Here is a 15,601-nt window from a genome sequence, read left to right on the forward strand (position 1 = left end):
TACGTGTCCACTAATTGTGTGTGCAGCAAGAATGTTTTATGATAAATGAATGATGGTAGGGCGGATTTTATGGGACCTCCGAGTGTTCTCGTCGTTATGCTTATAGGCTGCCTACCTATATATGATATAATATAATACATTTATTTTCTAATAGAAAATATATTTAACAAAAAAAAATAGGTAGTACCTGTATTAGGTATAGAGTTATAGACGTATTATACATTTATACCTACTACCATCTATATACCTGCAGTGAATTATTGCACTAGTTTTTATTTAATAAATAACCTTCGAAATTAATTTTCCGTCCTTAAATGCTACAACGCCGAGATGATTGTGATGTCCTCGAAATATGTGACCCAGCAAGTTTTAATACAAATGTCAACATATACTACAATTAAACTGAATTTAAATAATGAAATGTGTTTAAAATTCCGTATAAAAATACATACCTATGTAGGTACTGATATTTACATAATGATAATTATAATTTATAGTGAAATCAAGTACCTACCTATAAGGCTATAAAAGCTTAAGACCAATTATGTCATTCTTAAACATTTTCAAATATTAACTAGGTACATGACGTCTACACTAGTAATGTTTGTATATGTAATATTATCGTTTATTGGGGAATATTAATTTTTTAGTAAGTAATAATAACTATATTTTATGCAGGTGAGGTATAGGTACACCATATTACATGAATTGATATACAATATTAAAATTATTATAAAATCTGAATAAACGGGAGAGTGGACATAAGAAACAGATATAGGGTTTTGCAAGTTACTTCGCTCATAGCATAGCACTAGAAAAACCTTAATTATTTGAGCAGACCTCACGGTGTATACGAGTTTTTTTTAAATGAAAAATGTTCATTGTTTTGTGAATTACAACTAAGATAACTCATAATAGGAATTCTTAATATAAATTTAAGTTTCACTCAGTTAAAAACTCAAGCAATTAAATTGTTGGTAACTTTTCCTTATACGGTAACTGGTAAACTATTCTAAAGAAATCAAAAAACTCACTATTGTAAGGTACGAAAAAAACATAGAATTTTTCATGCTGAAAGAAATATCTATAGATATTGTAATGTTAATTTATTATAAACAACATATCTATATCAATATTTTAATATTTAATACTTATCTACACTGGTTTTAGTGAATAAATAAATACCTAGTCTAATAAATTAAAAATAAATTCTTTTATTTATATATATATCAATATGTCTATTTTTTTTATTAAATAACTAACGTTTTTTTATAGTTTGTAATTAGTAGAGTTGATAATTATTGTACATAGTTTATTTTTGTGACATACTATTTTACATAAAACATTTAATTAAATACATATTTTTTATCAAAATTGTGTTGAAAAAAATACCTCAATCTTATTAAATTCCTGTGTACCAAATAACATTATACATAATATTACGAACGAAATTCTTTATTTTGACTTTAAAACTGTATAGATAAAAGAAGGTGGTTCAATGTACTATAAATTACAATAACCGTGTGGCTCTCTAATACAGTTGTAATAAATAATAATATTGTCTACATTTATATTTCAAAAATATATAGAAAAAAGTTATTTACGTGACAACGGGACAAACACGATAAGACACTATATATTATGATGTCGGTATTAAGTAATACAATATATATATGTATAAATATTACCATTGAGTGTTACAATATATTATACTCAATGATATTACCTGTTCGGCTAAACATAATTATAATTTCTGAACAATCGTCTTCCATAAATTATAATGTTAAATGTGGTCGGTAAATGCTAATCAGGATTCAGGAACAAGACAAAGAAAGTTACCTACTTATTTGAATTTGTTAGTTTTATAATACTTACCTACATTTGAGTGTCGAGAGTGTTATGACCATTGTCGGAGTATACAGTGTAAAAAAAATAAAAGTTACGATATAGTATATTATATATTTGTATTATACCAATGCGGGACGAATACAATATTATAAATGTATCTTTATTTTATTGGGTATGAAAAGAATTTTAATTTTAATTTTAAATTTATTATAATTATATATTATTTGGCACAAAGAAGCCATTCATACTTTATGATTAAAAAATTAAAATACGTAAGTATAGTTAATATCAGCATTTCATTTTTTGCATATACCATTATAATATTTATATTATTAAATATCGTTGATTCTCATTTTTTTTATAACATTGACCATGATATATAACATAATAGTACACTTAGGATGATTAAAATTTAAAAAGAAATCGACCACAGAAAATTATTATTTTGTTGTACTTGAAGTTTTTGGAAGGAGGAAGTTTAAGACCAAGAACGTTTCGTGGTTATGTTTCATGTACCTATCTATAACGGTTTTCGCATGGAAGATGTATACTTATATTTTAATGAGATTTTCATGGTGGTTAAATTTAAAGAAAATGTGTCTCATAAATTAACAAATTTAAGTATACAACAATGGCGATTTGTCCTTCTTAGATCCATGCTTTGATTACCTAATTGAAGTCCGTTTCACGTACCTACATAATGCCATATATATTTCATATAAGTTTTTGCATGAAATATCTACTAAAAAAGTATGCCAATCTCAAAAATGGGTAAGCTCATCTTCAATTTTCAGTTTTTACCAATAAATTAATTGAGTTTATAATGTTGTATTTGATCTAACTTTTTAACATCTAACATCTTTCTAACATCTTTTATCTTCGATCTAACAAATCAACTTGCGCAGGCGTAAGAATAATACATTTGGTTATTTGCTTAGAGTTATATTTACATTTAGCGATCTTCGAATTACAACAGAAAAAAGCAATATTATGTAAACTAATTAGACTTTAATTATGTCGGTTGTAGTGGGATGATTGTATTAAATGCGATAATAAACATAAAAAGTCTAGGTATATATAAAATTAATTTAAGTTGGTCTGAGCCTATCAATAGTTTTGTTCCACTTTTTCCTATCGTATAGCAATAGTTTTAGTAATCTAATATTGCCCATTAGTAGTACGATACAATAGTAAATAGGTACATATTATAATAATAGAAAAAATGTTGATATAAGAAACACAAATGTCATACGCGCAGAACATATAGACTATTATAATAAACGACATAAGCCTAAACAGAGTTTATCTGATGACTGATAGAAACAGAAATTTTCAGATGTTAGATTTACATTTTTCTGATCATGAAGACCTTAAATATTGCAGTGTTTACCCAAAGTAACACAAACACACTTACACATAATATGCGTGTGCCTCTGAACCGGAAGTCAAAACCAATAGGCTATAGTTTATCGACTATACTACTATAGTAATAGTAGGTACTATACATAGACAGCAGACACTCATACATGATATAAATTAGAGGAAGTGTAATTTTTACGGTTTGCTCATATTATATTATTAATTATTAAATAGTAATGCCCAGACGAGGGTAATCAAGAAACAATAATTTATTATTGTAGGTTCAACGTATATAGGTTAGCCCTTAGATTTAACCCCATTGTCTGAATCACGTGATTCTGGAGTATTGACTTATAGTTATACTTAGCTTAGTTGCACGATTTGAGATTTTATACATACAATGTGATAATAAATATATTTATGTAATAATTTATAAATGTTATAGCAGTTATCCTACTCAGACACAAACTAACAAAATAACAGAATATGTCTATATCCTAATCCTAATAGATGACGGTCAAAAACTTTGTTATTATATTGTAGGTAAGTCATAAACATATACATAGTTATCGATATTAAAGTACATCAGCTAGGTATGCAATTAATGGAACATTGAAACTGCTTTATACAATTGATAACGTATAAAAACTATACTGTATATCTATGTAGTAGCTCTAGCAGTCGTAAATAAGTATAATATAAGTTATTACATATTATAATAGTTGTGTAAATTGCACAGATATTATTAGGTATTATTTTATACAGTAACTATCTGATATTTGAAGCCACACCATTCTACCAAGATCCCTGGCGCTGTAGCAGTGGTGAAATTAGTGAAAAACTATTTGTTTTTCTAATATGTGTACGACAATGTAATATTTATTAATTATTATTTATGTCTTAATTTAGTGCAATAGAGAACTAGTGCATGGATTTAATCCATAATTCACCTGAAAAGTTTTATATTACAGTGTAATTTTTTTTTTTTGTGGAAACTAAAGTCATTGTTTTAATTTAATTTTGTCAAGTCATAATAGTCCAAATATTGAACTGTCGAGTAATTTTTCCATCACCAATAAATGGAGATATGCAAAATACATGATTTTATCACGCCAAACGCACGTCGTGGCGGACCGTTCGTCTGCTGCACACACAAGGTCAACGCAAATGCGGTTTTTATAATAACACATATACACACGCACGACATACACATCTCACAATGTCAAGGTCTGTAATATTTATGGGATTGATGTTTTTTCGTTTATTTGCAAATTGCAATTGGCAGTGAACCACCCACAACAATACATAATATTATATTATTATTAATAACGTATAATTACAGGGCTAGGTGCCTACGTGGTGGGTATAGTATATTATGTACAGATTTACCAATTCCTACCATTTAAGAAATGTCCTGTGTCAGTACTAACTTCAACGTTTGAAAAAAATGTTGTTTGCGAATTAGGAAACTCAGAATTTCGATTTATACCGATGTCTTATTAGAACATAAAAAAAAATATTATCTGCTTGACAATTCGTAGAAAAAAATACATAGGTATGTGGTTCTCATAAAAAAGTGGTTTGTACCGATACAGATAATAAAATGCAAAAAAACGACCTACGAATTTAAGTAGTTGAAGACGCAGATTTTGGAAAAAAAATCTTAAATTCATTATTAACGGGAAAACTAGTGGTGCGGCAGGAGAAGAATGCTGAGTAAATAACCACGTGAAATCGTACCTAATAGTATTGTACTTCCTGATAACAGAGAAGACGCGAGGTAGCGCGGATCGAGTTGCCGTCTCATCTGTTGATATTCAAATAATATTGAAGCCAACTGCAATATTAGTTTGAAGTTACATAAAATAACGCGCACACTCGGAAGGCGTGTTTACTGCACAAGTCAAACATCTATGACGATAATAATATTGTGTTTGCAATACGATTTTCCCGCTGCGGGTGTGTAAGAATAATAATAATAATATATTTCGCCGTGAATAAAAAATGTGCGAAACAACGAACGGCCGTCTACATAATAATGCATACCCGATGGCTGCATCAGTATGATGCCTATAGTTATGATGTACCTGCATTATAATATAGGTAATACACGTATGCATTTAACAATAATTATTATATCATTTCAAACAGTTTCACTCAATCAAATTTCACCGTGCTTCGAAAATTATATACGATAGTATACCTACGCGATTATAATAATATACCAAGGTATACCTACATGGCTACATTTTTCGATAAAATTCATAAATTGTTTTCTTCCACCTCGCGTCTTAACATATTAATGAAATATACGGGTTCACCGACGACCTCGCGTGTTTCATAGTTTATTTCAGTATTTGAAACTTCAACATTATACTTATAAATCTATAATGTATGTACATACGAGTATAAATAATGTATGTAGTACGTCTCAATGTCGCATTTGTCTCCGTCAGTTTTTTTCTGTTCCACGTTTTTGGAAAATAATTACTTTATCATACAGGGAATCACAATATCATTATTAAAATCTATAAATGAGCCCATTGGTGTAAATATTTTATTATTTAAATTACTAATTTCTATTATTTTAGGTTTAGTCCACGAATAGTTATAAACCTACCAAAATATATTTTTAAATTAGGGATATGACACGGGTAGAGGTGGCGGGCTTGTATGTTTAAGATCACAGACACTAAAACACTGCGAGATTCCTTGCACTATAATACGTAGTATGTATATTGTATACAGAGTGATTCACCACGTATGTTCACTCCATATTTTCCTTTAATAATAAATTTATTCAAATTGAGTTTATTGATATTATATCTAAATCAAATTGCGAACGAATAGTTTCTAAGTTATTAACATTTAAAATGTATAGTATTACATATTAAGAATTATACTACTCCAAAGTCCAAATAGTTTTAGAAAAATAAGAAAAATATGAAATAGATGTAATATTAAATCTAATATTTATTAGAGTCATTTTATAATTTTAACAAATTATAAAATGTTACCTAATAGGAATAGTTAGTATTAATTAGCAGAGAGGTTCTATAATTTCAAATCATCATAGGAAGACTCCATGCCTTCTATAAACCACTATAATTATCCTTAGTACCTACAAAAAATAAAATGAGTCAAACTGATTGTTCAAATTTCTGTTTAAATATACATCAACATTTTCAAAAAAGTCATCTGCTTAACAATGTACAGGAAAAATGGATGATTCTCTTTTGACAAAAAAAAAAAAGAAGAAATTAGTAATACCAGAGGACATTATCTTATTAATGGTATTTGAAATTATAGCCCATAACTTTTAAGTACCTACACTCAAGAATTCTATAAATTTGAATTTCAGTAAATTCATTATTAAAGGGGAAAAAGGGGCGACAGTTCTCGGTGAATCGCCCTATACATATGCATGTAAATATTATAACGTAAATTATAATATTCCCATTAGATAGGGATCACACAGATAGGTACTATTTAGATTTTAGGTATACACATTGCTCCGATTAAATTATTCTACAGAATATGCGTGAATTGTGCATTGTGCAACATATTAATATCTTTAATATATGTACACTGCTGCTATAGAGTGTTTTTTCGTCGTGTTTATGTCCCGACGTATAATAACTTTTTTTGCCATTAAATATCTTTGAAATAATACATAATTTTGGAAAATAAAATCACTCCACTTGGGATAAAAGATATCTACATCAACAACTGTTAACATTTATAATATTATTTTCTCTCCAATTCGTAGAGTACAGATGTTGAATAATCGCAAATATTCCCATAAATTATTCAAACAATTACGTAGGTAGGTGCGTTTTAAAGTCTAGGCAAGACGTGGACACGTGGTTACAGGAGTTTAGTATAAAATACGTGTACAGACAGTATATTAGTGTCTGGCGGGTGTGCACGTGGATGACAAACTATATAGCTACACCGTGAGACACTCTGTATACTCGATATTTAAAGCGCCATGGTCTGTAGGTATTTACAGACATTCAAACTTCACACGTATAATAAATATCAACTATGTACAAGATATATATGTACGTTAAAAAAATATAATATATGCAGAGAACACGCCGTCGCGCGTCGATGTGACGAACAGATTAAAAACGATAAAAAAAAACGTACAAATCGCCTTTGCCCCGATTTTCGTGACGACTGCACTCGATGACCTCGACTTTGCTCTGACAAATAATATAATATAATTTTTAGGTACATGTTGTAGATATATATATATAGGTACGGTGGTGCGTATTATATAGAGATATATTATATAATGTGAGATACTGCTTTTACTGCATGATGTACTTGGGGACTGTGTTTACACATTTCGTACAAATAACGCTCAAACAATAGGTACTGTTTTTTATTTCAGTAAAAAAAAATGAAAAAAAATGTATAGGTACGTCTGGACCGTTATACATTGTGTTTATCGCGGCGGTGAATATTATGAATATAATATATTTAAGTAGCGAATCGTCTCCGTCGTCAGTCGATCAGTTCACGCGAGCCGATCACTTTTATAATACCTAATATTATATTTATGACTATTAATGACGTATACCGCCGTGACTTGTATAATATAATATTAGATATTTTATTGTGCAGACGATGCAGACCCAAAACCGTCTGCTGTATCAGTACGTATAATCATATTATAGTTGTATCATATATTTATAGACACGATGCTGCGACCGTGAGGTTGACAGCTGTTGGAGCTTGGAAGGGATGATGACGGGGATGGATTTCCATTCTCGGAGTGTTTTTTTTTTCCATTGACAGTGATATTTATAATGAAATTTTATATGATGAAAGATCAATTATAGTTTTAGAAATTCCGACTACAATGGTCTATAACAAATAACAATAAATTATTTAGTATTATAAATTAATTTAAGATCACATAAACGTTTGAGATAAATGTGGCTGCAGCGGGTCATGGTGTAATATAATTTGTCACTAATGATTAAATAGTGACACGTTAATAGTTAATAGAAAATTAGACTTAATTTTACAAAATGTGATGAAAAGTATGATTTGTTATAACATGACAATAATAATATTTTTTTTCTCGAAAATAAAATTATAGTACCAACCAAGACCAACAATTATTATAATAATATATTGAAATCAATGCATGAAATCTTCGCACGAAAATATACAAAATTCTGAAACGTGCGTTATCTGTTCAAATGGGTACTATACTCGAGTAAATAATCAAATCGTTGATTTTTTTAGTTATTCAAAAAAATATTTGTCCGATTAATTTTCCCATAAAATGGTAGTATATTTTAGAGAAATAATCTGTAGTCTGTTCTACCTATATAGTGTTATTGTTAAGTTATTCAGTTCTGTTAAATACATTAGGAATTTTCACCAAAAACTAATTTATAAGCTGTTATTGAACTATTTTTTTTTTTGTTTTGAAACTTACTTTCAAAATAAGGTCTCCTGCATATTCTAAAAAAATTATAAATACACCCAGGCCACCGGGGTTTGTTATAGGCATGGTCGTTGGCACGTAGCCTGCAGTATTTTTTAAAGTTTATCGTGAAAATCGTAATTTTTTTATCTTCAATTATTGTAGTGTTATGACTACATTTTACACAACTTAAATAAATTGTACAGTTATCGATTGAACACTTTATCTATTAGAGAAAACTTGGCCCCTCTACTTTTGACGTCCAAGCCATCGATATACGTGATAATAATCTCGAAAACCTACCTACCATGTTTTACCTATATAGAAATATATATATATATATATATATATATATATAATACATATATAATATATGTATATTATGATTATGCTTATGATATAAAAAAGCAGCAGCATTACATACCTATATCGTAATATACGAATATAAACACATTATTATTATATTTACACTGGCAGGTGATGCGACCTTATAAGTGTTATGCTTATGACTACAATATGATACGAGAGCGAGTCTGATAGCTTATCTTCGCCCCTCTTCGACACGACGAACTGCTGCGGAGTGAACTAATGTTATATAATAATCGGTCAGTCCGTCAAAAAATGGTATGTACCCACATTTAATATAAAATTCCACGAGTGCATCCTGCAGTACATCATGAAAAAATCGATTCGATAATATAACTTAAACTTGACTCGTTATATAATAATAATATATATTATGACTGTGAATCGTGGAGTGGCGTACCGGCGGTATAGTATGGCAATTAAGGGATTACTTATTAAAAGGTTTAATGATTCATATCATTGAGCATTACATTTGATACCCATGTTCTAAACAATTGTTTTCGACATAATTATGGTAACACACCACAGACGAACTCTGCGTATAGCCACCGGGACCGCAAAGACTTAAATTCCATACCGTTCGATAGGGATTTAAAATATTATAATATGTTTATTCGGGATATCGGGGATTATATTATAGCCTCTCTATAACCACGCCGGTATCTAACTACTTACCTAGGTACATACTATACATACAGAGACACAAACGATAAGAGCACAAAATACCGTTAAGGTGAATCGCCGAGTTTTTATTTTTACCAAGGAATTTGAACAATTTCGATGGTCGCGTTCTAGTGTTATTACATTAAATAATAAATATAGACTATCCGAAACATAATATAATGTAATATGCAATGACCTTGACATAGACTGCGTTTTTTTTTTATGAATATTCAACGATTTTAGTTATTTGAACGCGAAGGTAAATGGCTTGTCGAATCTGATCGAAAAACAACAGTTACAGTTACAATAGGTCTAGTATTACATTATACGAATAATAATGTTTGATATTTGTGTGTGTGTGTGCGTGCGCGAGTGTGTGTGCGTATATATGTATTGATGCAGGTATATGTCATTTTCAAATTTTTCCCAGTACAATTTCCCGGATATTTTGACCTTGTCGCTCTGTATAAATAGTTTCCCGATATGTATGTACATAATATGTATATATTGTATGTATAATGTGTATATAGTATTTATGTACCTATTCCAATTTTCGTACCCAGCTATTAAATACACACTTACAACAATAAAATGTGCCTGTGCACTGTGCAGTAATGCGACATTTGATCCGAATCAGACTACCGGCCACTTCCGTTGGGCTTGGGTCGTATTGATTATCAATTATTTATAATAATATATTTATATTGAGCTATATAGAGATTATCTATAATAATATATTGTGATATCATATAATAGTCGTGTTTAATGTTTATATGGGTATACATATTACATACATGCATACTATTATATAGACGGAAACCCATGTTGTATAATATTATGCGCATAAAGGTAATTATGTGAATGCGATGCATATTTCAAATTCAAAACTATATTTTAGGTATCTCCTGTAAAATTATCTTTTTATGAGTCACGACAGTTGGCCTTTTAGATATCGTCATAGTGGCGTGGCGAAGGAGGTAATCGAGAGGCCAACGCCTCTCAGTTTTTTTAGGATTAATATTATAATATGGTTTTAAAATTGCCTGAGAGAGGCAATTTCCTCACACCCCGTAAATTTAATGTTTTTTATAGTACAATTTTTAAGAGAGAGATAAGAACCTAGTGTTCAATGTCCAATAACAGGTCATGGGCTCGTAGGCGGTGGTCCAAGAATTACAGATCACTGTCTAGTGTCTACAAATTTTTATAATAATAATTTATAAAAAATTAACGAAGACGGCGACGGTGTAACGTCGGTTAGTGAAAAATGTAAGACACCTGTACAGTATACATATACACGCTTAACACACAAAATTATACATAGGTAAGTCAAAAGTTTAAAGCACTCAGCATCATAAATAGGTTATGTTTATGATTCAAATAAGTAAAGTAAATGAAAATCAAAAAATATATACCGACTCTTAAATAAAGGACACTTATCGTACCTATAATATTATAAAGTCTGTCTGAAGCGAATTACGCAACGTTGTTGTAAAAAAGACATTTATTATTCAATATAACTTATATTATTATGTTACACAATAATTTAGTTAATTGTGGTTTGTGAAGAATGTAATGTAATAATCGCCATTCCAAGGTATATTGATTGAGTTCTGTTAAAATTAATTATGACGTTATAATGAGGCTATATTCCAATTTATAGGTTTCTCATTGTAAGTAGGTGCCTATGTAGTAAACCTGTATACATTTCATCGAATATCTTTTGAAATCGTAAGAGTTAAATGTCAAATTAACAGAAGTTCTAATTTACACAATTAAAATTGTAGTATGGCTTGCAAAGTAAAATTGTATATACTTTCCACATCGCACAAATTAGTATTAAAGTGTATACAGGTAAGTCAGTTTATGGCTAGGCTTCGAGGTAGCCCATAGGTATCAAAAATGCTTAATTATTAATTTACCGTGCTTTTTAAACTTAATACAAAGGCAATTTTTAAGATATTAAAATATAGAGTCTGCGTCTTAGGGATTCACCAAAAACAAACAACATCCATATTTTTTCGTGTAAAAAAATTAATATTTTTGAATCGTAAATATAACTGCAATATCGTTATTTGTTGTTCCGACGATGTTATGTGATTGTATTAAACACTACATTTACACACCTGCGTTGCACAGGACCTACAATTAATAATAATTTAGCCCTATAAATATTGATCATTATTTGGGTTTAATGGCCTTTTATTCATTGTTTTGTTAATTCGATGATACCAGGAAATGTGTGCGGCATGGGCATAATATTATAATGTTGTTAAAGCAAAGCAATAACAATGCAACTGCAACAGTTCGAAAAACTGTGCAAAAATAGGTACCTACTTGACATACTTCTAACAAAAATGTCTTTAAAAAAATCAAAACATATTATAATAAGTGTATAACTAAATGTACATATTTAATTGTTATAATCTACCTACAGACGATTTCTTTATCTGAACTGCAATTTAAATTGCTTTGTTAAAAAATATAAACATTATTATAGTATACGATTTAATTTGAAAATAGAAATAATAAGTTGTTATTCAAGCGCGCAAAAATATTGCATTATTACGTTATGCCACTATATATAGGTACCTACAATTAATTTGATGTATTATTAGTTATTAAAATGATTTTTATTTTATTTGAGTAGGCATCATATTATAGAAACAAATACTATTTATTTCGTAATCGAAGTGTTGTGAATAACATATTTAGAATTAATAATAAGCTACGAGTATTATCGAAATACTTTAAATAAAATTTTATTGCTAATTAAATAAGTATATATAAATATATATAAATTTAATTACCTAATATAATGGCATTGATTTATTATCTTTATTATAACAATTATATGAATAACTAAATCTGAACAACCATTGAAACTTGAAAGTTTTAAAACATTAAAATCGGTTTTTATTTTTATATTATTATTCTGTTTCAGAGATGACGCACGATTTAAAGGATTTGAAGACAACCAATTAAAAATATATTATATAAATACACTCTATTCCATAATCAATGGTTTACAGTAAAATAATAAATAAATTTTAGGATTGCCGAAAACCGAACTTCATGTGGTTAATAAACCGATAAGAAATTCACCAAGTCGTCTCTCAATAGAATGGCGTGGAATTATGCAATACACATCAAATTTGAATAAATCACGTGATTTCGTAGGATATACACAGACTTTAATTAAACTAAGAGTTGACCTCACTAAGAGTTTAACTCTTAGTCAAACCACAAGTTCTCGATGTTCCGGTAGAAGAACTTACGTCCGTTTCGCCTCAAACGGGAAATGACAACGTGTTTATAAACGAATCGGATTTTTTTTTTAATTGAAAACAATTTCCCGGAAATAGAACGATTTTTTTTTTACCGGATGACATATTTTATCCGACCGAGAAAATAGCGATGTCGGAAAAGCGGAAGGTGATTGTTGCCCGGAGAAACGACCACAAATCACAATATTGTATATTGTATAGTGGTACGTACATATTTAAGTACATTTGTTGTGTTTACGAACACCAATCGTTAAGTATAATCATCGATCTGTTGTGACTTATTGATTGTACGCTATAGAGTACATATAGCTGCAATATATTTTTTTTAAGTCGAACCAACTGTCGTGTCCCGTTTAACTCACAAACAAATTAATTTTACAAAGAAACATTATTTTGGGCCACTGCAGCTCTAGTCAGTATGGCGTGTATCGTAAAAAAAATTGGTATTGCTCAAATAATTTAAGGTGACCTACCCCTCATAATATTGTCATATTAACATAAAAAATGTTCTATTTTTCGTCTATCAATATCCATCCATCTATATATTTTAAGATGTTGCCTGAGAAACACTTGGGAATCTATATGTGGACATACTCCACTGGCTCTAGAACCGAAATTAATTTTTTAATACCGGTGAACTGCAATATGATGTGATGTCATCTAAAGCGGACAATAATATTTTATGAGGGGCTGGGCCAAGTTATGATATTGTATTATAGCCTTAAGAATAAAGAATGGTTTTAAAATATAATATTCTTCAATAACTGCGTTTATTTAGTTAAAGTACGCACCTCACCTAGCGACGTAGGTAATATAATATAATAATCTCGCGCCTGACCGTATACAATATTTTTATAAGGCCTACACGTATACGCCTAACGTTGAATCGTATATAATTGCGCGTGTGAGCGTTTAACGGTAATTGATGAAAATACTGTCTTTATATAGGTAGGTAATAATAATACAGGTCGCAAACGACGACGAATGGCGGATTTCACATATTAATTAACAAAAACTCGATTCTTTTTATTATTTACTCGTCCTCGGTAGTTGTGTGTTATATACCTACAGTAGAAAGTGTTATTTATTCAGTTCGAATGCGATAAAATAATATAATATAATATAATATAATACTCGTTTATTTGTGTTGATGTGAGTGTCTATATTTTAAACCGTAAGTACTATGATAGAGGTAGGTTCAACGTTCATAATATTATTATACAGTATACATATGAGTACATTATATTTTAGACTATAACTGAGAAGGTACGCAAATCGATTTCAAATCGTATACAAATCGTTGGGCGCATATCTACCGTAATAATAAATACGAGTACTTAGCAAATTAATTGTTGTCGTCCAACTGTGCACCACTTGAGAACGATAAGTGAGCCGAACTCATCTATTGTCTGCAGGCATTACGGAAATCGACTAAAATCGTATCAGCGGCCTCGACAAAGCACATAATGACTACTTACTTGAGAATAATAAGTAAAATCAAACGTTATGATGCCCGTCCAGGGTAAACATTTAAAAATAATTAATAATATTATATAATTTTCCTCTATGGTAAACAGAAGGTACATAGCAGTACAAGTACCATTACATCGTTTGAAATATTTTAGCAACTCCTAATTAAAATATTCAAATTTAATAATTTATTGATTTAGTTGGTCAACTGCAGTTTAATGAATCGGTAATGAATAATAATTCTTACGAAACATTCGCCCACCATGATCCATCAAATTTGAAAATAATAACTATAGGACGAATCAGATAAAAATCGTTGTTTGAAGTCGCAATAATGATGTGCTATTTAAACGTACATATGCAATATTATTATAATACTGCAACGGATCGTATGAGAAATAAAATCACAAAAATTACATTTTGATTATCGACTACCTATACACCCATTATAGCATTATTATACACTAATTTATTTATTTCATAAGGACTATGTATAGTTTTATAATTATCTCGAGTTGTCCGCATACACTACGGACAGTGGCTATATTATTGACTATATTTTATGGTTACCAATATTTTTTTAAATTAAAATTAATATTTATTTTAAACAGAATATTGGGTCCCATTGAGCATGCTCGTGTGGTGGTCCTATATTGTAATAAGTATACTTTCCGCATAATACTAAATAGAAAGTGTAAGCAAAAAAACATACACACACATGTTGATGAATGAATACGAAAATATAATATACTGAGTTCGGTGCTGACTCGCGAGTCTCGACTTTAAGCGTTACATACAGCGGTTTCAATACCTGCAGACGACGGTAGTCTGCAAACGCATCAGAAAATGCCAACATTTACCTAGGTATACACCACGACAGCTCCAAACGTCTAGTTTTGGCAACGGTCAAGGGTTTGTCATTTTTCCGTATAAAACAAATTGTTTAGTACAGTTCGTGTAGCTCACACATACACGTGTCGAGTGAGGGGGAGGGGCTTTATACTTTTTATTTCAATAATGTATCGTACACATTATGCTCTTGACTTGTATGCTGTACGTCGCCTCATTTAAATTTCAAAATAGTTACTTATACATGTATGTTAAAAATAACCAGACACCCGTGTTTTTAACCAAAAGTCCCTAACTTTGACACTGTGTATTA

At 29.8% G+C, this 15,601-nt stretch overlaps 1 protein-coding gene across 6 annotated transcripts in view; it reads right to left on the reverse strand.

Moving 5' to 3' along the window:
* LOC111027024 (NAD kinase-like) overlaps positions 1-15,601 on the reverse strand; it is a 62,010-nt gene that overhangs the window by 6,399 nt on the left and 40,010 nt on the right. The window lies entirely within an intron of this gene.

Source organism: Myzus persicae, unplaced genomic scaffold (assembly GCF_001856785.1).
Source record: "Myzus persicae strain clone G006 unplaced genomic scaffold, MPER_G0061.0, whole genome shotgun sequence".
NCBI lineage: Eukaryota > Metazoa > Arthropoda > Insecta > Hemiptera > Aphididae > Myzus > Myzus persicae.